Source organism: Chiroxiphia lanceolata, chromosome 10 (genome assembly GCF_009829145.1).
Source record: "Chiroxiphia lanceolata isolate bChiLan1 chromosome 10, bChiLan1.pri, whole genome shotgun sequence".
In the NCBI taxonomy this organism is placed as follows: Eukaryota; Metazoa; Chordata; class Aves; order Passeriformes; family Pipridae; genus Chiroxiphia; species Chiroxiphia lanceolata.
In genome coordinates this window covers 15,664,874-15,689,455 of record NC_045646.1, presented here as the reverse complement: position 1 = coordinate 15,689,455, position 24,582 = coordinate 15,664,874, and the positions used below count along the sequence as shown (strand labels likewise).

Genomic DNA, 24,582 nt, shown 5'->3' with positions numbered 1-24,582 from the left:
CACACCGGGCGGGCGCTTCGGGCGGTGCGCGTCGGGAGTGACGCCGGTGACACCAGCGCAGTGACAGCGGGTCGCGCTGGGGGCAGGCACCTTGCAGGTTCTGAAAATGTTGAATTATTTGGCAAGAAAACGCTGGTTTTTCTGGTTTTTTTTAGTATTTATTTTGTCAAAAATCCATCTGAAAATGTTGCTACTTCAGATGTAGCAAATTAGATTAAACATGTATTTTAAATCCTCTATTAATTTCTTTTACGCTGTTGCCAGTTTACTGAAGTTTTGATGGGCAATTTAAGTAAGGCCGCTATAGAAAATGGGCGGTTATTGCTGAATGCATAATTAGTCTGTATCCTTGGAATTCTGTAAAACTTTGCTGCACTAAATAACAGCTGTTAATGCCTGTGGAGTATCTTTAGTATGCACGATTCATAGTACTTTGCAAATCATTAAAACATTACATTGTTTCACAAACAATGCCATGTACGTCACAGAGGAGCCAAGACGCACACTGGGAGCAGACTGCCGAGAAGACGGAAATAATGAGCTCGTCCTTTGACCCCATTTTGATGACTCTTTGACCCAAAAAGTGGGTAGTGCTTGATAGGCGGGTAAGGCTGAAAATCAGGCCCTCTGAGGAGGTTACAAATTGCACGCAGGAAACCTTAGAACCTCTGGTATTCACATCAGGCTTAGAAAACTATCCATGGTTTCAATATTTATTGAAATACACCTGACATCTGTTAGAAAGGAGGGATCCTTGCTGTCAGCTCTGCTATTCTGAGTGCAGAATGCAGTACAGCAAGCATATGCAAAGTCTGACCTTTGTGTCAAAGTTAAACGACCCTGGTCTTGCTCCCTGCAGTTCTGGAGAGGTGGCGAAGTTTCTGGGTTTCACCATTGACCTTATCCCCACCTTTTGAGAAAAAATGTTGTGGACTAACTAAGAAGACTACAAAATGATGAGGTCTTCATTTTCCATAGTTACAGCAGCTTTACCAAACCACATCTAATCTTACTCCGTCAATAGCCAACTGCAAGCCCGTGTTACCTTTTGCAGAGTTACCATCAAGGCCCTTGACCTGATTCTGCCAGAGCGCTCCAGGCAGTTTTAGATATCTGTTCTCACAATATCATTTGTCAGACTGAGGTTTTGGCTTACAGAAGATCAGAAAGAAGAACAGTTATCAACTCATTGCCAAGTCATCATTTCAGGGGGAGAGCACAGCAAAAGAAAACTGTTACTACCTCTTCTTTCAAATGTTACATTATTTTAACTAATTTCACCCTCAGTGTTATTCACCATTTATTAATGTTCATTTACAAACAGAAGGAAAAAACCTCCTACATGTTGATAAAAATGGGGTTTGAAATACTTTAGTTATAGTAAATAATTAAATAAATTGGAGAGAAGCCTGGATTATGTAAATCTGTACACTATGAAAATTGCCAATAGATATATAGAGAGTCTCATGAAAGACACAAGTTTCATTATTGCCCACAACTCAGGACCAAGTCCATACCAAGGGAACACATATGACATTGATCCTGTAATTGCACATCTGGGGCCAAAACCATACAGAGAATTTTTCTGGATTTTTTTTCATGTATTTACAGATTTACATTTAAACTTGCTGCCTACTTTAAGTCTCTTGTTTAGAGAGGCGTGATGGGTTACTAGTTTTTAAATATTTTAGAAGTCTTATGTTCATCTGCTTCCTTCTGAACTTCTGGCCTCTTTAAGATGTTTCAATTTGACACCTAAAAATTGAGATGCTAATGACTTCTGATGCTTTGATAGCAGTGCAGTGTGTCGTATTGTTTAATGTATTTTGATTTATGTCTTTCTTAGTGCAGTTAATAATTTTGCCTACAGTTAGCTGGAGTGGCCTGCAGCTGCTCCCCTGAAATCTGTGGGAGTCTTTCAGCTCTGACGCCAGCATGAGCCGGGCTGTGCTCTAACCTAGAGACCATGCAGCTGGCTTTTAACATACTTAGCTGGGTATGAAATCATTGTATTAGTCAGAACAATGAGGAGGCAGAAGCAAAGCTAAAATTGAGGCTTTAAGGATCTGACTCATTCGGTTTCTGGCACAAGGAGGTGCAAATTGCACTTCCTGATTCTGCTGCGCACCTACCAAACCCCAATTACAGCACACCCCAAATGCGCTGGGCTCTGAAAAGACCCACTCACTGCGTCAGCACATCCCCATGTAACCTGTATGTCGTTGCTCTCGTTGCTAATGTACCATTTGGAAGCTGATGTTTGCAGGGTGTTAGCTGGAAGATGGCTGTGTGTTGCTGCAATTCTCCATGCCAGTTTTGCAGTCTTTGCCACCCCGAGAGCCCAGCTTGTAGTGCTGGTGCCCTGAGAGTCTTCAGCTGGACAATAACCTGACAGATGCAGAGCCTCCATCCTCTCTGCTGGCAATGAGCAGCATATTGCCTAGTGGGTTTTTTTTCTCAGAGATAGCAATAATATGGCTTTTCAGACATGTTCTATTTGTTCCATCAACCACAATATGTTATTACCCCAATTCCATACAACTATATACCAAAAAAAAAAAATATGAGAAAAGCCCAAAGCTGGCAAACCCACTGTTGTCTTGCTGAAAGCATGTTGCAGCCCCTTTCAAGTCACAAGCCCTGGCTGGGAAGTATCAACAAAATGCAGTGGGTTGTAGTCATGTGGGTCAGATCCAGCAGGTCCTGTGCATGGAGGCAGCCCCACAGTGCACTCAGCATGAAGAACCAGCCAAAGGAAATTCTGCCTGCAGATCTGTGCTGGTTACAGCAAAGGAGGAGCTTTTGAGGGCAAGTCAGAGAAGATGGTAGACACGTTTTACCCAGTGCTCTCGTCATTCCTGGTGCACACATCCCTGCTTGCTGCTGTTTGCTACATGACATACCAGCCTGCAGCTGGTAGTAAACCTGAACACAGCAGGGCATGCTGCAGCTAATTATTTAGGACTTCCATAAACATCTGCTTTGGGGAAAAGACTATTGTCATTCTACGGCTTGGGACCAAAATTTTGATGAAAATATGGAGGTTTTGTGGTTGTGTCACCCACATTTTCCAAGCCACTTCTGTTTTTCTTCCACAGTTAAAATGCACTAAGTACATCTGAGATTCTCAAAAGATATGAAGAGAGACCCAGGAAGGATTTTTCATTTAAAGGTGAGTTAGTTTTTCAGTTGAATTGTTATTTATATGTATTTATTTCTACAGCATTTAGGAGATGCTCTCTTGAACCTCCCTGGACAAATGGAAGGCCACAGGACTACGTAAAAACAGCAGTGATTCAATCTCAGCTGCAGAATTGAGTAATAAGCAGTGAGAATGATGTAGAGCTCAATCACACCTTTCATCTTGCTTAGCTATACTTACCTTACTGAGTATAGACCTTGTAAGAATCAGTTAATCTATCTCCCATGGGCTATTCTATTTCCTATTCCTTCTCATATTACTTTTAATATTCCATTATTAAGGAGGATTTATTTCTAAAATATTTTTAGACATTTCTTAGAAAATTTGGAAACAACTTTGAAGTCTTGTCTTTGAGCTGTTTAAGTTGGCTGAAGGGACAGGTGAGGTGAATTACATGCAATTAAATAGTTTATATAATTCGTGGCGTAAGAAACATATCAAAAGCTTTTTTTTTTTCCTATTCTACCTGGGTGGAAGAAAGATTTTTGTAAGGTTTTCAGAGAGGAATGCTAGAAAACTGGAACCCGAAGAATATTGACAGAGTGATCAAATGTCCTCCCCAAATAACAACAACAAAAGAAACAATGATGGTATATGTTCTCTTTGCTGTGAATCAGAGCAGCTAAATTATATACAATATGTCTTAGGCTACTAACAGGTATTCTCCTTAACACAACTAATTAATTAGGAGATTTGCATTATAAGTAAGAGGATCCGAGTTTTGTTACTTTGTTTCTCTAAAATTTTAGGCCACATTAAATCTATGATAGCTGTGAGGTTATTGTATTTATTAAATATTCGTATCTCTTACTATTACTTTTTTGAGTCTGTGGTGGCATAAAAAAATTGTAAATGCCTCAAGAAGGACTCACATTCTAAATAAGTAATGACATCCTAGACATTTTGGTTTTGAAGTGACTTCTGTATTTTAGCTTCTCTTTAATTTCTCTTGCCTCTTTTGCTTCTTTTTTTACAAGGAGCAGTATTTTAACAACACGGAGAAGGCAACAGATGCATGAACTACTCCAGTTTCAACAGAGAAAAAATACAAGGTGGGTTAACTTTTTTTGAATATACAGTCAAGTTACTATCCTTTAATTATCAGGTGTTGGTAGGCATTAGTGTACTGTTGAAATGGCTAGCTTTCTTTTAAATTCATGTTTTCCAACTAGAAGTCTGGTTATTCCCCACATAAAATTCCTATCAATAAAGGGATGAATTTAAGACTACAGTTTGTGTTACACTCAAAGAATGAAACTATACCCAGTAGGCTAAACATCAAAAGAATGGAAATACCACAGATTATTTATCTCAGTAGTAGAAAGAACTATTTCTGAGAAATATGGTTTTATACTTAAACTCTGCAAGATATATTTGAAGATTACTCTTAATATTCTTCAGGCAGTCTGCTCCCTAAGATTTGAGTCATATATGTCTTTATTGCCTCAGTAAGTTCAAACTTATAAAATTTTCCTACTTCTGAATTATATTTAGTTCATCATTCTCATAAATTAAGTTCACCATATTGCTATACTCCATTTGTATTGTGAACCTTCTTCAAATGATATTTCTTAGATTTTGGAATAGATCATTGGTACAAAACCAAAATACTTTTGAATGTGTCCCATCTTCTAAACATTTTATCTATAGCTAACAACATTCTTTCTCACGAGTCTGAATAAAACTGCAACACAAATTGGAAAGCATTCAGCATCAATTCCCATACATCCATCTCAAGCCAGTCCTATCCCATTGAAACCAGCAGTACCCTTTGGCTTTAGTGGAAGAGAGTCCATTATTTTAGCTAGAATTATACATCATTTCCTGGCATCATGTACTTTGGTCTGTGGTAGTTTTTTGCATCTAGGCACAGTAAAGAAATCAGATGGTATCCTTCTAGGCAGCTCGGTTTCCTTTGTTGTGAGATATGAGAAGGATCATAGTGGTCCCAGGCAAGAGCAAACAAAAAAACCCCTAGCTATCAAGAGTTTAGATCATAAATAACAGAACATTTGGGGTACATATATAATAGTTCTGGGAGGAAATATGTCATCAAGATTTAAGTAAATAAGGCACTTTTGCACTGTAGAGAGATTATTGTCTTTAAACAATGTAGTGGTTGTATTAGTCCTGTCTTGCCACAAGATGTTGTTCCTGCTGGTGTGTTGGTACTGTATTTCATAAATGGCAGAACAGTCAACAGGCATATTGCAAATGTGCAATATGATTAGATGCAGTCAGCTTTGTGACATTACAGACAGTTTTGAAGTTCCTTATCTGAACATCAGTCTGACCTGTTAGCAAGTGATGCCTTCCTGGATCTTACATTGTAATCCACATTTTTTCTTGTTTGAAGGCTCTCCCATATCAGGATTACAATTAGAATCAGGCCAGAATCAGAGCTGCTCATACAGTGCTATTTGGGATGAACTTCAGTTTCCTAAATAGAGGCTTCAGTGTCTTTAAAAACAAACCACCCTGCGTTGCCCAAGACATCCATATGGGGCCTGTCGGATATGATGGGGCTGTCAGAATAAGGAGATGTTTATTTCTGGAGCACAAAGTGGTTGAAATGTGTGACACTCCATAGCTGCCTCTGTTTAGGTAGGTGAAATCCTCTGGGTACTGTCAGCAGACAGTGCAGAGTCACTGCTGGCACACCTGCCCCCACTGTGGAAAGGGGAGCTCCTTCTCGTGTCACACAGCAGCATTCCTGGCTGCAGGAAGGACCACCTCAGGCTCCTGAGATACGGACACTTCACCATACAGGCTGAGCAGCAAGAGCATAAGGGGTCCTGAATGTCAGACTGGACTGCCCCTCTTGAGAGGGTGGAGTTTGCTTCTGCTGGGTGTGTATTCCTTTTGATTTGCATTACCAGACCACTTCAGGCGCTAAATATATAAGTATTATAAATCTTTTTGTTTTCGCAGTGACTAAACATCACTTTCAGATTATTAAATATTTCCAAATATGCTTAGTCAAAATTAGTATGGAGTCTTGAAAGTCAATGAATGTAGCAATTATAGAAGAAAGGATAAGACAGGGTAGAGTGGTAATCTGATTTTAATTACCTTTAAATCTTTACTAATTTATTTATCAGTGTAATGCCCATTGATAGTGCCTGAAATAATACAACTAACATATATAATGGGTTTATTATTTTGCATAAGTCCCAAAATGAAAGAGTTTTACTTTTGTAGATAGTCTAATTAAAAAGTCCAAATGAAATCTGTGGTGCCTTTAAACTGAAGCTTTAACTTCATGTATAAACATTGCTGATGCACAAACAGGTTTCATTTCTTATCAAATTCAGTGTTAACATTCTTTAAGCTTCTGTAATATTGGAAAGTCTGCAAGATGAAGATTTCTGTGTGTTGTGGGTAAAGACTTGTGCAAACAGGCCCCATGCCTGCAGACTAACGTAGATCAGCGTACAGATCTAAACTGCAGAGAAGACCTTTAACCACTGTTTTCTTTTGCCCGTACATAGGAAATGCCCAACTGACAGACGAATGACTAAGCAAAGCATTCCTTATTTATGCACATATGAAGTTGACTTTCTAGGGCCCCTGGCAACCACAGGGGTCAGTAGTTTAATTCTACCATGTGTATTCTGAGTAATCTAACAAAAATAATAGCAGTTTTCTGCTTATTTAGTGCATACCTTCAATGAGTTCATCGTTCTACACAACAAATGGAAGGTTGAGCGCCTGCTGCATATATATACATTTATACACATATATATGGATGAAGGAACTAAATGCACCATTTGCTAAACAGATTAGACCAGGAGGCTGGTTTGTGACAATGCAGTGCCTTTTAAAAATAGCTCCAGCCACCAGTATTGACAGTGCTGAACTGAAGCTGTGTGACTGCACAGAGCTCCAGAAAAAACAGAAGCTGGGCTGTGTGGAGTAGTTTGAAGCTCTGGAGCTGTAGCTGAAGTGATGCCTTAGTTTTAACAGGGTGACAGGAAGTGGTGAGTCAGCCCCCTGGGAGGGAAGCTGTAGTCACTGGCCACTGCCTTCCCTTTTGCTTAAATAAAAGAACAACGTCAATGTTTCTCTTCTTTGTGAAAAGCTAGTACATATGCAGTGTCTCACCTGATACAATCATCAAAATAAACTTCCCATGCTCTGTGTTTTCCCTCAGGCTTTTTGCAGCATGTGTCATTGTTTTAAATGCTTATCTCTTCTCCAAGTGCCCAAAGGCCACATGTATTTATGGAGACTGTGTGTCACTTTCTTGAGCTTGCAGAGTCAGGAAGGAGATGCTGACTCTGCCCCATACGTGTCTGTCTGTGTTCAGAAGTATTCTTGAAGAAGGTAACTGCAGCTGAATTATGTAAAATCTTGCCATGCAGCTTTGTCAAGTCAGAAACTCTATGCAGGGCCTGTGTTATGGCTTATTGTTCGCTAACAACCAAGCACAGGCTGGTCTTAGTTGTAATAGGAATGAGGCCATTGTGCTCTTGATGCTGAAAAGTCAGAGCAGGAACTCTCTAGACTCGTTTTGAGTACAGAAAGCCAAAAAGCACACACGTTTACTGCGGCGCCAGGTGCTTTGGAAAAAATCCCAAAGGATGCACCCCAAATCACATGGGTTTCATAAATTTATACAACTTTCTAACTACAGATTCAAAGATTACCTCATCTGTCCCACCCCATTCTCCCCCACAGTATGCCCCCCTCAAATCGCTTGTGTTTTTCTTGACTCCTTGGTTCTGGCGCGGTTTCCTGCCTTCTGAACCTGGTTCAAGGCCTAAACCCAGGTTTGTCAGGGCTGTTTCATCTTCTTTCTCGCTTTTATCAGTCTCTCCACAGGTGCAAGCATCCGTCTCTGTTTTATTGAAATTCTTGCCTGTAACGAATCTTTACAAGAAATTATAAACTTGCCCTTGAGAACTTCCAACCTTACTAAAATACATGAGTTCTGTGGCTAACACTCTCCTTTTAAAATGCTTAGTCTGCAATACATTAATTCTATGGCTAACAATTTCTAATAAAGTGCTTAATTTTATGGCTGCACTCTCAGAAGGAGCCTGGAAACCTGCTTGTCAGTAGTGAGCCTACGGCTGACAGCCAAGTGACAGTAGCCATGAGCAAAGTGAAAGCTCCCCTCAAAGTTGTTGTGTGACTTCCAAAAACAGGACTTATGCTCTGAAACTACCCAACTGCTTTGGAAGTGCTTAAACTGTGGTGTCTGTGTACACATGTACTTTCTTAACTGATGGTCACACAGACAAAGCTGAGACTCCTTAGTTCATTTGCAGAATTTTTGTTGCCTCTGAAATACCTGGCTTTGAATGCTTGTCTTGGTTCTCCATTTAAATTATTAAATTCAGTCTTCTCAGTAATGTATACTTTGGTTAAATGCAGGGAGCATCTATTAAAGATGTCTGAATATCATATACAGAATAAATTGCAAGTTACCTCAAGGAAACCCAGCATTTAAGACTGCATTTAAAAGATTCTGCATTTATATACAGTTAAGAGAATATTAGAGGTTGGGGAGACACTGAAATAGCAGAAATACAAGGCTCTGAGACAGGTAAACTTCTGTGGAGAACTGATGCTTACAACAGAACAGTTTCAAAAGCTCTGTGCACATAACATTTATACTTACATATTTTTTATATGTGGGGTTTTTTTGAAGTTGCTAGTGACAATTGGCAAAGTAAATTTATGTTTAAATGAAAATCATATCCTGCTGACTAAAATTTTATCTTAAATACTGCTCAGAACTGACATCTGTTTATATATTTGACATTCAGAGCAGATTATGTCATACTATGTGCCAGATACATACTATCAGCAATGTACCTTATTTTTCTAATAAATGTAGTACTTGTGAAAGATTCTAGAGTTGTGGTTTTGGAGGTTGATATATTTTAGCCATTAGGGTGATTGCATTACAAGTTTATTTCCCTGCACTACCCATCTGCCAGTTGAGGGATCATCAAGAAGGCTCAGTGAGCACCTTATTCTCTTTATTTGTTTGTTCTTGCTTTGCCCCATGAAATAGTTGAGTTGAGAACTGGTTAAAAGCCAGATCTCAGAGGGTTGTAATCAGAGGCACAGGGTCTAGTTGGAGGCCTGTCACCAGTGGTGCCCCCCAGGGTTCTATATGGGGCCCAGTATTGTTTAAGTTACTCATCAGTGGCTTGGATGAAGGGACAGATGCCTCCTGAGCAAGTTCACTGATAACCCAAAGTTGGGAGGAGCAGCCAATACCCCAGAGGGCTGTGCAGCCCTTCAGAAGGACCTCGAGAGGCTGGAGAGATGGGCAGAGAGGAACCATCTGAAGTTCAACAAGGCAAGTGCAGGGTCCTGCACCTGGAGAGGAATAACCCCAGGCACCAGCACAGGCTGGGGGTGACCTGCAGAAAAGCAGCTCTGCAGAGAAGCCCTGGGGGACAACAAGGTGTCCATGACCCAGCAGCGTGTCCTTGTGGCCAAGGAGGCCAGTGGTGTCTGGGGATGCATTAGGAAGAGCATTGTCAGCAGGTCAAGAGAGGTGATCCTGCCCCTCTACTCAGGCCTAGTGAGGCCACATCTGGAGTGCTGTGTCCAGTTCTGTCCTCAGTACAACAGAGACATGGAGCTCCTGGAGCAGGTCCAGTGGAGGGCAACAAAGATGATTAAGGGACCGGAACATCTCTCTTGCAAGGAAAGGCTGAGGGAGTTGGGCCTGTTCAGCCTGGAGAAGAGATGACTTAGAGGGGACCTCATCAGTGTATACAAGTCTCTGAAGGAGGGGTGCCAAGAGGATGGATCTAGGCTCTTCTCTGTGGTGCCAAGCAATAGGAGAAGAGACAACAGGCAGAAACTGGTGCACAGGAAGTTCTACCTGAATAAGAGGAAGAACTTCTTTTCTGTGCAGGTGACCGGGCACTGGAACAGGCTGCCCAGAGAGGGTGTGGAGTCTCCCTCACTGGAGATATTCCAGAATGATCTGGACGCAATCCTGTGCTGTGTGCTGTAGGATGGCCCTGCTTGGGCAGGGAGGTTGGACAAGATGACCCACCGTGGTCCCTTCCAACCTGACCCGTTCTGTGATTCTGTGGGTCAGTTTACAGAATTTTCACAAATGGTGCTTTTTATTATAAGGATGTTTTTAATTTCCATACTCTCTATATTCATTTTTCTGCTAAACGGCCATCAAAAGGAGACAGTTAAGGATATGCTTTAGAGGTTCTGGTATGAGATTATTTCAGCCATGAAAAACAATATCACATGTAAAGGTTACACTAAAATCAGCTGTGTGCAGACAAAGCTATCTTATTGTGAATAGCTGCTAACTGTGCTTGTGGTTGTGGGGAGAAATAGCACCAAGCTCACTGTACAGATTATGATATTTCTGGGGTTTGGGTTGGGGTTTTTTACAGGACCTGAGAGCTGCCTTTAAAGATCATGAACATGTTTATTAATTCATTAGAAGGAAAATGCTCAGTATCACTGCATATAGAAAATGTAGTAAAAATCTTTCTTTTACACAGATTATTTCATTGTTATTACTTCACATAGGTTGCTAATAGCAAAGACAGTTTGAGAATGCTTTCAAATGAAGAAAGAAGTTCAGTATTTTCTCCTGTGCCATCACCCCCTCTGTTTTCTCTTCTGTGACCCTGGTGCTGTCTATTATACAGTACAAGTACGTGATGTGAGAACTCCACAATTTGTAATCTGGATAATCTTTGGAGTACAAGGAGCAAGGGGCAGAAGAACTTTAAGTTTGATGGCCCTTCACCAGTATCTTGCTGTATATGCTGGTCATTGCAGTATTTACCACCGGTGCATCCAGTGAAACGCCAAGTCATCATTTGTGCTCAGATTATAACGAAGCTCAAAGCTACTTGCCTATTACTGTTAGAAGGCATAAAAGAAAGACCTCAAGATATATATTCAAAACAGAACCTCGTGGCCAACCTTGCCTGGAGCTACTTTTGTCAGAACAGCTGGAATTGTTTTAATTGTAGTTCTTATTATCATCACTGTAATTAACTACTGCCTCTTCTGCAGAGAAGAAAAACATGATGGCCATTTAAATAAGTCAAATAAAAAGGTCAGAAAAACTATTATTATTCATGGACTGCAACTGAATTTGCATCTTCTGCTACTTCTAATAACAGCTGTTGGAAGACACCCTGAAAACACTATTTTACAGTTTTTCTTATTTTATAATTTGCACTGTATTTTAAACCTGCGGTTGATGGTCAGAGAAACAAAGAGCTGCAAACCAAGTTATTCAACAGGCACTTACTCACCACATGGCAACTCTATCGACACAGCAGCTATTTAGTTTATTGAGTGACTGATCCTGTATGTAAAACTCTAACTCTTCCACCTTCTAAAAATTATGACTGTCAGCACTGTAAAATAAGAAAGAAGGACTTGGATATCCTGCACAAAGTGTTTTTATGGCACTGGCTGGAACTTAAAGGAAGTTGTACTGGTTGACTCCTTTAACAATTTTCATATCCTTATTATTATGACCCTACTACTATGAAGCTTACTATGAAACAAGATCTAGCAGAAGGAGGAGTATGAGCTGCCATCTGGGAATGCTGCAGGTTTGCCAAAGGAGATCTAAACCAGGATTTATTTGAAAAGAAATGAAAACCTACTTTCACTGGGCTGTAGTAAAAATGATGATTATAGAGAATATGATGGAATCCATCTGAAGGTAACCACTGTTAGATAGGAAAATAACAGCAGTAGAGTAAGTTCCAATTACAGCCTTTCCAAATGCAAAATCCACTTGCAGAACCAAGTTTCGGAACTGTTTTTAATATCTGAAAATATGCACACTATTTTGTCTTTACTTGTTACATTTAGAACAATTAAGTTTTATTAAGATTTTAGCAAGCTACCATTTTTTTGTGATTTTTTTCCCTTTTACTGTTGAATTCTGAAATATGTCAAAAAGTAGGAACACAAAATTTTTTTGTTTATTTATTTAAAGCAATGAGTTCTTGACCTAACCATGCTGATACATTGTTCTTTTAGGACCTCTAAAAGTGTACTTGAGGGAAGGACATGAATATCTTTTTACTTTCTTCGCCACATTCACTGTATGCCCTGGAAAGTCTAGACAATGCCTTCTGGAGTGAAGTAAAGCTAATTAAATCTTTGAGGTTTTATATTTAGAGAAGCTACCTAGACATAGAAATATGAAGAACTAGACTAATTTTTTGTTGAAAATTTTTCCAGCATTGTCAACCCCAAGAGACCCATTCATAAAATGAATGAACTGTCAGTTTTTAAATTATTATAAAACTAAAGGGAAGTGAATCTGGTGTTCATTTGCCTTTTAACCTTCCAGGGTAAAGCATATAATGATGCTTTGATATATATCTCTGAAACTAAAAATCATTTTCAAATAAATGCTAATACTCTTCCTAGTAATAGGATCCCAAATCCTGTCCGGTGATACTATGATGAGGGGAAAAAAGTTGCACTGTATTCAGGATAAAGTTTCAGTAACTGCTGCATTACTGTATCATTCACTACATAGTGACATGCTTAACTTGTGACATTTAAATTTGAAAGTAGTGGCCTTGTGTATGCAGTCTTGCTTTTGCAGATCCAACAAGCAGATGAAAAAGGAGGAGAAAAAGACTGCTTGTTTAGCAGTGAGTTTAGATGAGCCAATGAGATCCTCCACTGTAACCTAAAGTACAAAAAAAATGAGGAAGTATGAGCCCAACCACTTGCCAGTCTCTTCCGTGATCAGGCAGCAGATTAGCTGTTTTCAGCTTGGCCTTTATTTTAGCTTAGTACTGTCATAAATACAGCCCAGGGACTGAAAACTAAAGCCAGCTGATAACAAGTTCCACTTTCCCAGCTGGAATGAGCCCTGAATGTTAGGTATGAGAGGGGGAAAAAGTTTCCTGCCTCGCGGTATAACATAAGGAGAGAATGGTATCCCAGTAATGACTTGGCAAAAAGAAATGGCCTGAGGTTTGTGTGCAAGCTGAGCCAGACTGGGAGGCTGGTGCTGCCTGTGCCTGGAGCAGCCACCACCGGGTTTTGGGCTGGGCTGGGCTGGGCTGGGCTGGGCTGCTCGGCTGGGCCTTTGAGCCCGGACCATGCTTGTTTAAACCGAGGGTGCAGTGAAGGAAACATCACAGGATGTCAAAAACAACACAGGAACTCTGAAGAGTACATTCACACCTACTGAACAGGCCTTCTAGAGAGGTACACATTTCAACATCGCTGAATGCTATGTAAAAATATGAGAACAAACTATATAGTACCATAGGATCCATATTAGCAATGGAAGCTAAACGTTAATTCAGACAAATAATAGAAAATAAAACAACAAATATGTGGCTTTTAATTACTAATTTTTTTCCACTATAAATAAATTGAAATCCTGCTGCTTTTCATATTTCACGCTGCTATGCACAGTGTTGAAGCAGGGGAGGAGAGAGAAGATGAGAAGAGTCCTGCTACAGGGAGGTGGGGAAAGTCCGAGCTGACAGATGGAAAAAAGTGCTGTCATGTGAAGGCTGGAGTAACACACCATGAATTGGTCTGAGTATCACTTAACTGCACTGCAAATACAGGCCCAGATTTAGAATAACTGCAAACTGAAACCTGAACACTAGTGGAAACTCGTCTCTACAGAATTTTGGTAACACAAGTGAATGACTGAGGGGGTCTCTCTTCTGAGTGTCTTGTTCACAAGCACTTATTGCCCTGGCAAAGGGTCTTAGGTCCTGTATACCAGGAAGCAGTTCTCAGTTTTCTCTTTCTATGGCTTCTTTGGGGTTACAGCCCTGGGAGTAGATCATTAATGCAGATTTATGGTGGCTGTTATAACCATACTAATGTCGGTATCTTTTAAAGGCAGAGTTTGCAGTTAAATTCCAGTTGATAAACGTTTAGATAATACCAGATTTTATGCAGTTTAATCATAGTAAGGTGATTAGAGATCACAAGCTAAGGCAACCACAGACCTTTTCAAACAAATATACTCAGCATGTTATATTTAACAAGATGCTAAACATTCCAGAATCATCAAATCCTTTTTTCAAAGTAAGAGGTACTTTTTCAAAGTAAGAGGTAATGCCAGTGGAATCCTTGTCAAGTAGGCAAGAACTCATGAGGGCTGTTAATAATTTCTGACTTTTTCCCCTTATCCCTTATGAGAGTTCTAAAATTGCTACTTTTGCTTTATTGTGGTTTTATGCTTTAAATGCATAATGCACAGTATGCTGTTTCGTCCCTGCTCTTCCTACGCACTTGTCCAGTTGCACTGATCCATTTTATAGCGGCAGAGAACCTCACACAGCAGCAGCAGCCAACCTGCTTACCCACAGTGAGTAACCACAGCCTAGAGATGGCTGAGAACCACATGCTGTGTGGAAGAAAGACACATAGAAACCAATTGTCCTTGTGGTGATCCTTTTCCCTTCACTGACTTATGATTGTTACTGCTGGCTATGATATTCATATATTCTGCACTGTTAATGCAGAGGATATCTTCTGTGATTTACACAGAGGATTTCAGAGTGGTGACAGCTGTTGATGCTTATCATTTCAGAGGATGTAGACAGACACACCTTGGAGCGTATCTTCAAGCTTGCCTTCTGTGGCACTGCATCCTTCCCCCCCTCCTTGGGCCACACTCTGATCTCAGAAATGCTTGTTAGGCCTTGGCCTTGATGAACAGCACCTGGACTAAGGTCCTCTTGACCTTACCAGAAACACTGCTTCCAGGAACTTACGTTGGCTAACAAGCTCCTGGTTTTTAATGAACAGCCTTGGAAACTTGACTTATCTTGCTAAAATAACAACTTGAGTGGAACAACATTTTTGTTATCAAACTTTCAAAGAAAATTGCTGACCCCAATTGCAGCTAGGATGGAAAATTACTATAACTAAAGCCAACTCCCCTGAGATCCCATAAATGATGGTCCTAAGTGAGACACTTTGAGCTCTCCTGGACCACAGTGGACTGTGATGTATCTGACATCCCACTAGAATTTTTCTGTCCTCTTCTCTCAGTGGGACAATCTCTCAGAGCCAGTGAACTCTCAAGTTTGCTATACTATGTTGCCAACATACCAACAGACCACTCATTCACAACACCTTCACTACATATGTTCTACCATCCTGCAAAGTTTTTCAACACTAGTTCCAGGAAGGTCTCTTAGGCAGTGTGGTTCTGCCCACGTGTAAAGACAGGTTGGGAGATTTTACACATTTGAATTGGAAACAGTGATTTGGTCTAAATAGAGGCTAAACAGCAGTTTAAGAGAGCAGCAGGTAAGTTCTCTTCCACAGGAGCAGACATCTGCTAGCTATAACTGCAATCACGGAATTAGTTTTTCAAATTTTAGATTTCTCAGGAGAAAGCATGCTTTTACATGTATTTTTAACTTTTGGTGTTTCCACTTGGAAGTCAAGCTGGCATCATGTTTATCACGAGTATTCTCTCTCAGCGTCTTCAAACCAAAAGGCAATAGGTGTTGGTGATACATCCTGTTCTCTGTATTTGCAAGCACAGTGAGTAGTCAGGTCTCTGACAGTGGAGCAGGGTGATTTTTGCTTCATTTTTAACAAAAATCCTGGAAATTGAGTTCTGCCCTTGCTGGTATACATTCAGCCTGGCTTCCTGGACCTAGAGCCTAGGACCATACTGACTTAATGGAATTTGCAGTGATGTAACAGTTTGAAATTCAGCTTGAGAAAAAATTAAATAGATTTTCAGCTGAGTAAAAAGAAGCTACTTTATTACTTTCCAAAACAGATTCCCTCGCAGCTTTAGATGTTTGCAACAAAACTGGCTAGCACATTGTTGGCAAAAGATTTTGTGATCATGTTTTGCTTGGATTGTTCTGCTTTGTCAGTGTGGTTCAGAACACAAAGGCTATTGTTTAAAAAACCCATGAATGTTAATTTGCATTCCATTGCTGGGTTATTACACGGAGGGTGGAAAGAAAAAGCAAGCTCTGATTTTTAAAAAAATACACTGTTTTCTTTTCCCTTTCTTCTTCCTTGGGAATGGTTCTCCTTTATTTTAATGTTTCTTCTCCAGACTATGCTCTTAGAGACAGTGAGTGTTCTCTAGCACTTTTAGACAAATACAAGTACACCCACAGCTGTGTCTGCAGAATAGAATACTTCAGTTGGGAGGGACCACAACAACCATCTAGTCCAGCTGCATGTAGATCATCTAGGAGAGCTATATAAATAAAAAATTAACTAACAGAATCAATTCCATAATGATGTGTGTGAGCAGAGACACTTGCAATAACACACCTGCTCTTAAATTAGGAGGTGATTGCAGTGTGAAATTCCACACTCAGAGAAGACTCTGAGTATAGTTTCACAAGTGGCATAGACCCCATTTGGACCACACTGCCCCATCTGCCACCATCTATTGATTCTCAGCCCTGAGCCACATGTTCCAGCTGCCTCCACACCCCCAGTTCTAATGTTCATACCGCAGCATTGGGAGATGAATAAGCTCACTAAGACAACCAGAAATAACCTTACCAGAAGACAGTTAGTTTTTGCACTTCGCTGGTCTGGCTCCTCATGCAGCCTCACAAGCACTAAGGCTTAAGGAGGGTGGGAGAAACAGGACACAAGGAAGAGGAAAGAATAGGACTGTCAAGGCCCTGATGGCACTAATAAGCTTTTTATTTGCCTCCCCCACACCCCTGCCCATGGGCCCAGAGGCTCTATTTAAGTTCAGCTGTACCTATTTCTACCACGGCCATACCTGTGCCTGTCTGTAGGTTGTGCCTGTTGATCTGGGTCATTGTGGACTGTTCTGGCCTCAGACTTATGGACTGACTTCACAGCCTGATCTTTTCTCTCTCCTGTCACTATGGTCCTGGCTGGTGGTCACAAGGCTGGGCCACTTCCTGCTTGACCTCAGCCCTGCTCTGGCATCACAGACCCACCTGTGTCTGACCCTGACCTGCAGACTGACTGCTCAGCCTGACCTTGGATCTGCCTCATCGCCATGAGCTTGCCTGATGAGCTGGTTTGGCCCTGGCTACTGTCCCTAGCCTGCCCTGCTCCCTTATTTTAGGACAGTAGGATGGTGTCTGGTGAGCCATCTGCTCTGCTTGCTGTGATATATCTCCCTGTCCCTGGGGAGCAGCCAGCCGTGACAAGGACCCGGCACTGGGAGCAGTGTCATCTCTGACTGGCTCCTACCAGTTTAAACTAATTACAAGACTGTGTTAAGAGGTAGCAGGAACAATGAAGGTGGTGTTAGTTCTTCCAGGAGTTGCCTCCCAAAAGAGGGAGTCACACCACCTCCCCAGCCGCAGGTATATGTTCCAACCCTTCTTCCTTGTGCCAGCACAAGTGTTTGTGCAGCAAGGCAGTGAACCAGGAGTAAGAAAAGTAATGCAGTTAATTCTTGAAATAATGGACTGACCCCTTTACCTGAGGAAGGAACAAGCAACTTGTGTGGAGAAGAGTGGCTGACACAGCTTCAGCCTCAAGTGTTTGTGGAAGTCTGGAAGATCACCAAGGTTAGGGGTCTATCTGGGATCTCGGGAATTCTTGTGACTGGCCTAGGCTGAAGTGAGCGATGATGACGTGTCTTCCTTTCTGTCACTGCCCAAACTAGCTCAGGCAGGAAGGTGCTGCTGCACTTACATCCTGCAACTGGCAATGCAGACAGAGCTGTCCTTATTTAGGCCTTTATTAAACAAAGCAGCAAAACCATTTATGTAAACCCAAAGGTGCTGGTCACAGGGTTTACTTTCAGTTCATAGTGAATGAGGAGACGATCAAAACCGAGGTGTTCTGCACCTGGCTCTGCCCACTCAGTTGTTTGATGATGAGCCCATTTAGTACTGATTGGGGTTTTTGGGGTTTTCTACTGCCCAGCATTTTGATTGTTCTTTCCAAATGTCCTCTTCTGTCAAAACCAGCATGGAAGTAGTATCATAACTGCTATACCTGAACCAGCAGTGTTCAGAAGATGTTAACTGAGGAAATTCTTAAGGCACTAAGTGAAATCTCCAAGAGAAAACTCTCACTGTTGACCATACTGCTAACAGGGAAAACGGTGGTTAGCTGGAAATGGAGAATAAGCTTGTACTGCAGTTAATTAGTCTGGATTTGCTTATGTCTGTAGTGTCCAGCTCCTGTGTTATGCTAATTTAACTTTTATTTAATGAGGAAGAAGGAAAAGTTTTCATAGAAACTGATAAAGCCAGAACTGCCCAGCAAATAAAAGGCATCTTCAACATCAGCAGGTAAGAAACCTTTAAGAAGATTAATGAAGGAGAAAATGGTAATAATTGAGAATTTATTCAGTATGTTGTAGAGGAAAAATACATTTCACTAATTACTTGTTACTTATTGTTGGATATTCATAAAAGAACATTTGCTTTCTTCTGCCATTAATAATGAGGACTTAATTAAAAGTATTTGTTTTGGGACTAACAAGATACATTTGCATAAAGATTGTGGTATTCTAGAAACTTACGAAGCTCCAAAATTTATCAAATATCATGGACGTATTAGGAATGATTGAAAAAGCAGTCTAAAGGTTAGTAAAACCAAGCAGGCACATGAAACAAACTGCCAGTGTAAGTAAGGAGCAAGTGATGAATGGTACAAAGGGTGGAAGAAAGGCTAAGGATTATTCTTGTCTGGAATAGAGTCCCTGATGCTTGCTAAAGATGCACCTGTTATACCTCTTGTTGTGAGCTATATTAAGTCAGATTAAGCTTAATGAGTGCCAGATTAAGTGTTTTCCAGGATATTCAATAAGGAAAGGAGTCCAAGCCAGCTTTTAAATGTTTGTTGTTTGGTGTTTGTTTTTTTTAAGAGCTGAAAATATTGAAGGAGATTGGAATGGTTCTTGGAGAGACAATTTATTATTTTAACAGTTTTGTCCTCTTTTCTATATCCAGTTTGATGTTTTAAAGAAAAGCGGATGCAGTCATGTTGTCCTCTTCTTGGAAGTTATAACTGATGTGAGTAACACAGATGAGTGATTCAGGCCTCATGGCCATTATTTAAAATATCCTCCCACTTTTAGGTATGTATCTGGGTAAACCAACATAACCAGTAAGGAATTCTTGGTGCTTACGAATGATCTTGCAAAGGTCCAGAGAGAATTTCAAAATAAAAGAACGAATGAAAGAAAATTACCTGCTGTAAGGCCACAGCAACAGTATTTCCTTGCTGGTGAGCACTTCCTCACAGCAATTATGTCATGGTTTTGGAAGCCTTTTATAATGTTTGTATCTGACATCTCACTTGCATTTGTCTGTCAGCAATTCTTGGTTGGGATAACCCACTTGAGCACGTGGTTATGGGTTCCTGAGTGAATCATTTAACCTCTCTGCCTTTTTCTCTTTCCATCCATAAAATTAGCATAATAATGCTAATTCATTACAGGCTATACTTAGGCTCAATTAATGTTTGTAATGATCTCTGAGACTGTTGGATAAAACATGCTGTAAAAGTGTATTATTATTGTTAATAGAGCCTTTTGTACTACTGCACTCTAACAAAGCACTACCATTGCTCACCAGCTCCTAAATTTCATTGAAATCCCAAGGAGTTAATGGGATACAACTTTCTGTTAGTGTGTGCATTTATCTTCCTGATTCATTCAAATCATCAGAACAGTTTCAGTTTTGAAACATGGAAGAGCTGTGGAATTTGTGCAAAGAGAAATTACGTAATTTTGTAAGTGATCTAGGACTGAAAGCTTTTTAAACAGGACCTCACACTGACCTCAGTTCCAGCTGAACTAGTTCAGACTGCAGAGAGCTGTGATTTGTGCAGCTTTCCTAAAATGAGGTGCCTGTGTGGTCAGGAAGATAAACAGTCACAACTGTGTAAGGGAGTGGCAGTAGACAAATCTCAATCGATACCACTGAGGAAAAGTTCAGTAGTCTGGGCTTCAGAGTTAATGCTCTGGGGTTTTGGTTACACATACCAGGTTGACAGTGGGAAGACTCACTTAGAACTCCTCTCCCATTTGTCAGGAGCAGATGAAAAAATGAAGGACCAAGCTTCACAACTGGACTGGTTGGGAGAAACGGTTCAAGCAGATCTACAGCCCTCAAAGAACAGCCCACATTTAGCAGCATAATGAACAGCTGAGCTTGAGCATGTAAGTCTGAAATGGATTTTTGGTTGCATTGGTTCTACATTTGTTAGACTGTTTGGAGCTGTGAGACAGTCATCTATACACATGGGTGTTAGGAAATGAGATTTCTCTGTCCTGTTATGTGACATTTTACTTTATCAAATGCTAAACAGTTTTCTTGGGACTTTCAAAACATTTTCTCTTCTGCTGACATACTCCAGCTTCCTGCTTGTTCCAGTACTTGCACTGTTCAAAAATGATTTCTTACTATTTTTGATAATGAGAAATGTGTGTTATTCTCATCCTGTCTGTTCTTCAAAATAGCTGGACAGTCCCTACTAAAGCTTTACAGGGAAAAAAAAAGCAATAATTGAGAGAGAGATTATGTTCACAGACCTGATTCTTCTAAAAGTTATATGTTTCAGAATTAATTTTAATCATGTGTTTATAAAAGGAAAGATTTTGCTGATTTGAAAATGTAAAATGCCTGAATAGATTTTATGTTGACTGCTTCGAGAAACTACTTTTCTTCCAACCTACTTTTTTCCAGCCTAATTCTTATTGCTCTTCTTGTCTACTGCCTAGTACTGCTGAGAATGATTCAGCTTAAATGTCTGTAATCTCTCTACAGGATTTTATGTGACTGAGTGAAGCATCTTTCCATATCAAATCTTTGAGTCTCTTACTCTCTAAAAGAAAAGTTTGGCCCATAAAACTGGAAGAGAAGAAATAGGTGATGTGAACATGGATGTGCTGATCAACACAAGGGAAGCACAGGAAAAGTGCAGGTATGGGCATCAAGCAAGTTGTGCCATTTAGTAGAGAAAAAAAATAGAATTGATAAGAACAAAGTAAAACTGATAAAAATACAATACCTAAATTCACTAATCATGTGAATTAGCCTGGAGTGATAAGAGACAGAAATTTGAAACCTTTGTCATAGTGTCTGGCAGCACTTTAGAAAGCAAATAGGGCCTAAGGAAGTAGAATTAGATGGAGAGGACTACACTTATCAGTAATTAAAGCACTATTCTGAGAAAAAGCAAGGCAAAGCCACTTATTATTGCTAACTACCTTGAGTGTCATGTTACACAGAAAATACAAAAATACAGCTGTAAAGGTGAGCACAAATATCTATAAAGGCATCACTTTCTTCAGATATATGGATAGTATTACAGTTTTTAAAGAAATTCTCTTTGCTATTTGTTTACAGTGAATCCCAGATGTTCTAATCCTTAAAGATTTTATAGTATAGAGTACTAGACTATAAGTGGCTGTTAGAAGCATTTCACAAAAATACCCCATACAGTACCTCAATATATCTTAGTACATGGCTTGTCTGTGATCCTGCAGTTTAGGCATGCCCATAATGCATGTTCATAACACATTGATACAATGGAGTATCTCAGAATACATTTCAGAATATTCAGATACTTGCTATTTTTGTGGAGTCTCTGTATTTGCCTTTTATAAAAAGAAATGCCTTTAAATGCTGCTCTGCTTTTTGTTCAACCCCATCTAACAGGAACAGCATCTTAGACTGCTTACATATTATTTTTGGTGGCCTGTTTATGGGAGTGTGACAATTAAAAATGAAGGTGTGTAAATCATTACAGGAGTAACTAAGAGCAATTGTTTTCTGTCCCGGCAAATAATGGAAGACTTTGTTCAGCCATACAGAGACACAGAAGGAATTGTGGGGAAGTCTGGGAAAACTGTCAGCACTCAACTGAGTCAATCTGTATCCTTGGGGCAACTTAAGCTCCCTGTGTACACAAATGGAAGTCCAGGGCATGTTGGCTGGGTCAGGTACAAATGTGCTTTACTTTGGCTCTAGAAAGGCAAACTGTGGAGGTTCTATCATGAGTCCTTTTTTCCTTTCCATCCCCTTATCTTCTACAGCCCAAAGTGGAGCTTTAGTACTGAAGAAGGTAGCTTCTAAATTGTGTAGGATGTAGCAGTAGGATTTTGGACAGAAGGCATTTGACCAGCAAGTTAATGACTAGACTGAATGCCTGGGTATAGGGATGCCTTCCTGAATGTGTTAGGTCAGAGAATTTTAGTTCATAATAAAGGGTGTGGGTTTTTAATTTTCCAAAATAACTCTTAATTTCAAACTGAGTATTCACCAACAATGTGTTTTTTGCAATGGCAATAGTGGAATGAAAAGACAAATATAATTGATTACAGCTAAATTCAGAGGCTGAAAGAGTCATTCCAAGAGCAGGTTTGCTGAAAGGCTGTAGCTGGTTCTGGTATGCCTTTTAGAAACACCCACCCTGGATTCCCAGCTGTGCTTCATGACCCCTTGTCATTGCTTTGCAGGGATTGTATCACCAAGTAGTTCACTACAGTTTCTTGAGGGCCAGGGTTGATTCTATCCTTTGACTTCCATATGCTGCTCATTTACTTGACAAACTATTTTAGAAACAAACAAAAACAAAACCGTAAGTACTATGTGTCAACGAACCCAAGTGTATATATGTTTGCTCATTCATTTATTAAGCATGTTCATTACTATTAAGCACATCTTTCACATCCAGCATGTCTCCTATAGCTAGAGGGACAGTTTATTCCCTTGGTCCAGCTTGGATGTGAGTTGAATAAAGACAGAAGTGAACTGGTCCGTGTAAAACTGTGTTTGTCACTTTTTTTCTCAAAGTCTCCTAATCTTCATCCAGATATTTGCTGCTACAAGGTTGGTGCTTGGCAGAGTTCCCAGCCTACCCGACTGCCCTTTGTATTTCCTTCTTAGGAAGACAAGGTGTGGCAATACTTTTGAGACAAAAATCAGTACAGGTTTAGGGACTTTATGTGTCTTTCTTTCCACACCCTATCTCCTTTTGCCAAATGATTGATGTGGAGGACTAGGACTTTTCCTCTAAGAAACCATGTACCACAAGGAGGATGATGCAATATAAAGTGATGCTGGAAGTCTTCATTCCTCACCAATTTTGATAAGCTATAGTATGTGAGGAGAGATAAGTGATGATAAATAAAGGAAGAGGAAGCATGTTTACAAGTAGGTTGCTTGAAAGTGGGAAAGGCTGCAGCACAAATGGCCTGTGAGATCCAGTGAGGATACTTGAAATAGCCTGACTTTAAGCTGATTGAATAAAGAACTGACACAAGCTCATAGCATGGACAGAGACACTCCTGGCCCAGCAGAGGCAGAGAATTTTGAAGTCAGGACTCAAGCGAGCCAATGCCTTGGGACTGTAGCAGTTTTGGCACAAATCATGTTAGAGCTTAAAACTAAATTGCTGAGTGAGAAATTACATAAAATATGAATATATCTCTACCTTGAAAAATTGGGCCTACTTTGTACAACTTACAAATGCACCTTTTTGAATTTGTTTATTTACCGTGGCATGTATTGTGAAGCTGTAGAAGGATGTAGAATCTGCTTTCTGAACTGAAATGATGTTGAGTGTGAAGCAAAATCATTGCAAATTTAAGCCTGCAAAATTATTATTAAGCACTGAAAATTGCCCATGAAAGCAAGAAATATGCATAAAGATTTCGACAGACTCACTCCCCTGTTCCATGTGAGATATTTATTCCTCTGCTGTGTTCACTGCCAGCAGGCTTTTAATGTTTCCTAAATCACACAAGCCAAAACACCTTGCTGTGTGTGTCTGTCCCAGAGCAGTACTTCTCTGGGTGACTAAGAATGCTGACCTCAGGAATGCAGGAGCAGACATATTTGTTGCGAGACTCTGCAGAAATCAGTCTTCTGCTGAAAATTACTGTCTTTATACAAAACTATCACTGGCTTCTGAAATAATAATATCATACTTTAACAAACTGCTAATACAGCCCAAATCTTCCCTTCTTGAAATCTATAGGAGCTTTCACTGTGGTTTTAAACAGGGCATGACTAACGTGACAGTATACATTTGACTAAGAGATGAACATTAAATTAACCTCAGAACTAAGCCATATTTAATATTCCTAATTTAAAGTTGATATATGGTGGCATCAGACAGCTCTTAATTAAAAAGGCTCAAACCAAACAAAAATACAAATAAAGGCTTGCTAAAATCCTAACTTATTTTGTAATCATGCATTGCAATAGCAGTTGTTTTTGCTGGTCTGATCTGCCTTTCTGTTGGCTGGGTTCCCTTTCTGTGACAGATGTGCTATTTATGGAAGGGGATTCTGAATATTTTAAAGCACTGACTGTTAGGATCATCTCATTCCCAGCCTTTAAAATGAAAGAGAACAAAATGCCAAATAACTTCCCAAAGAAAAACCTCCAAATTGAACAGATACCTATTTAATCATTAAA

The 24,582-nt window shown here is 40.1% G+C and overlaps 1 long non-coding RNA gene across 1 annotated transcript; it reads left to right on the top strand.

Annotated features, from left to right (window-relative positions):
• The first annotated feature begins 108 nt into the window (after positions 1 to 108).
• Positions 109 to 21,427, top strand: LOC116791428. The gene is made up of 5 exons (XR_004358742.1): positions 109 to 3,172; positions 4,180 to 4,254; positions 19,102 to 19,164; positions 20,188 to 20,315; positions 20,923 to 21,427. It is a non-coding gene; the product is annotated as an uncharacterized LOC116791428 (long non-coding RNA).
• Positions 21,428 to 24,582: the final 3,155 nt, after the last annotated feature.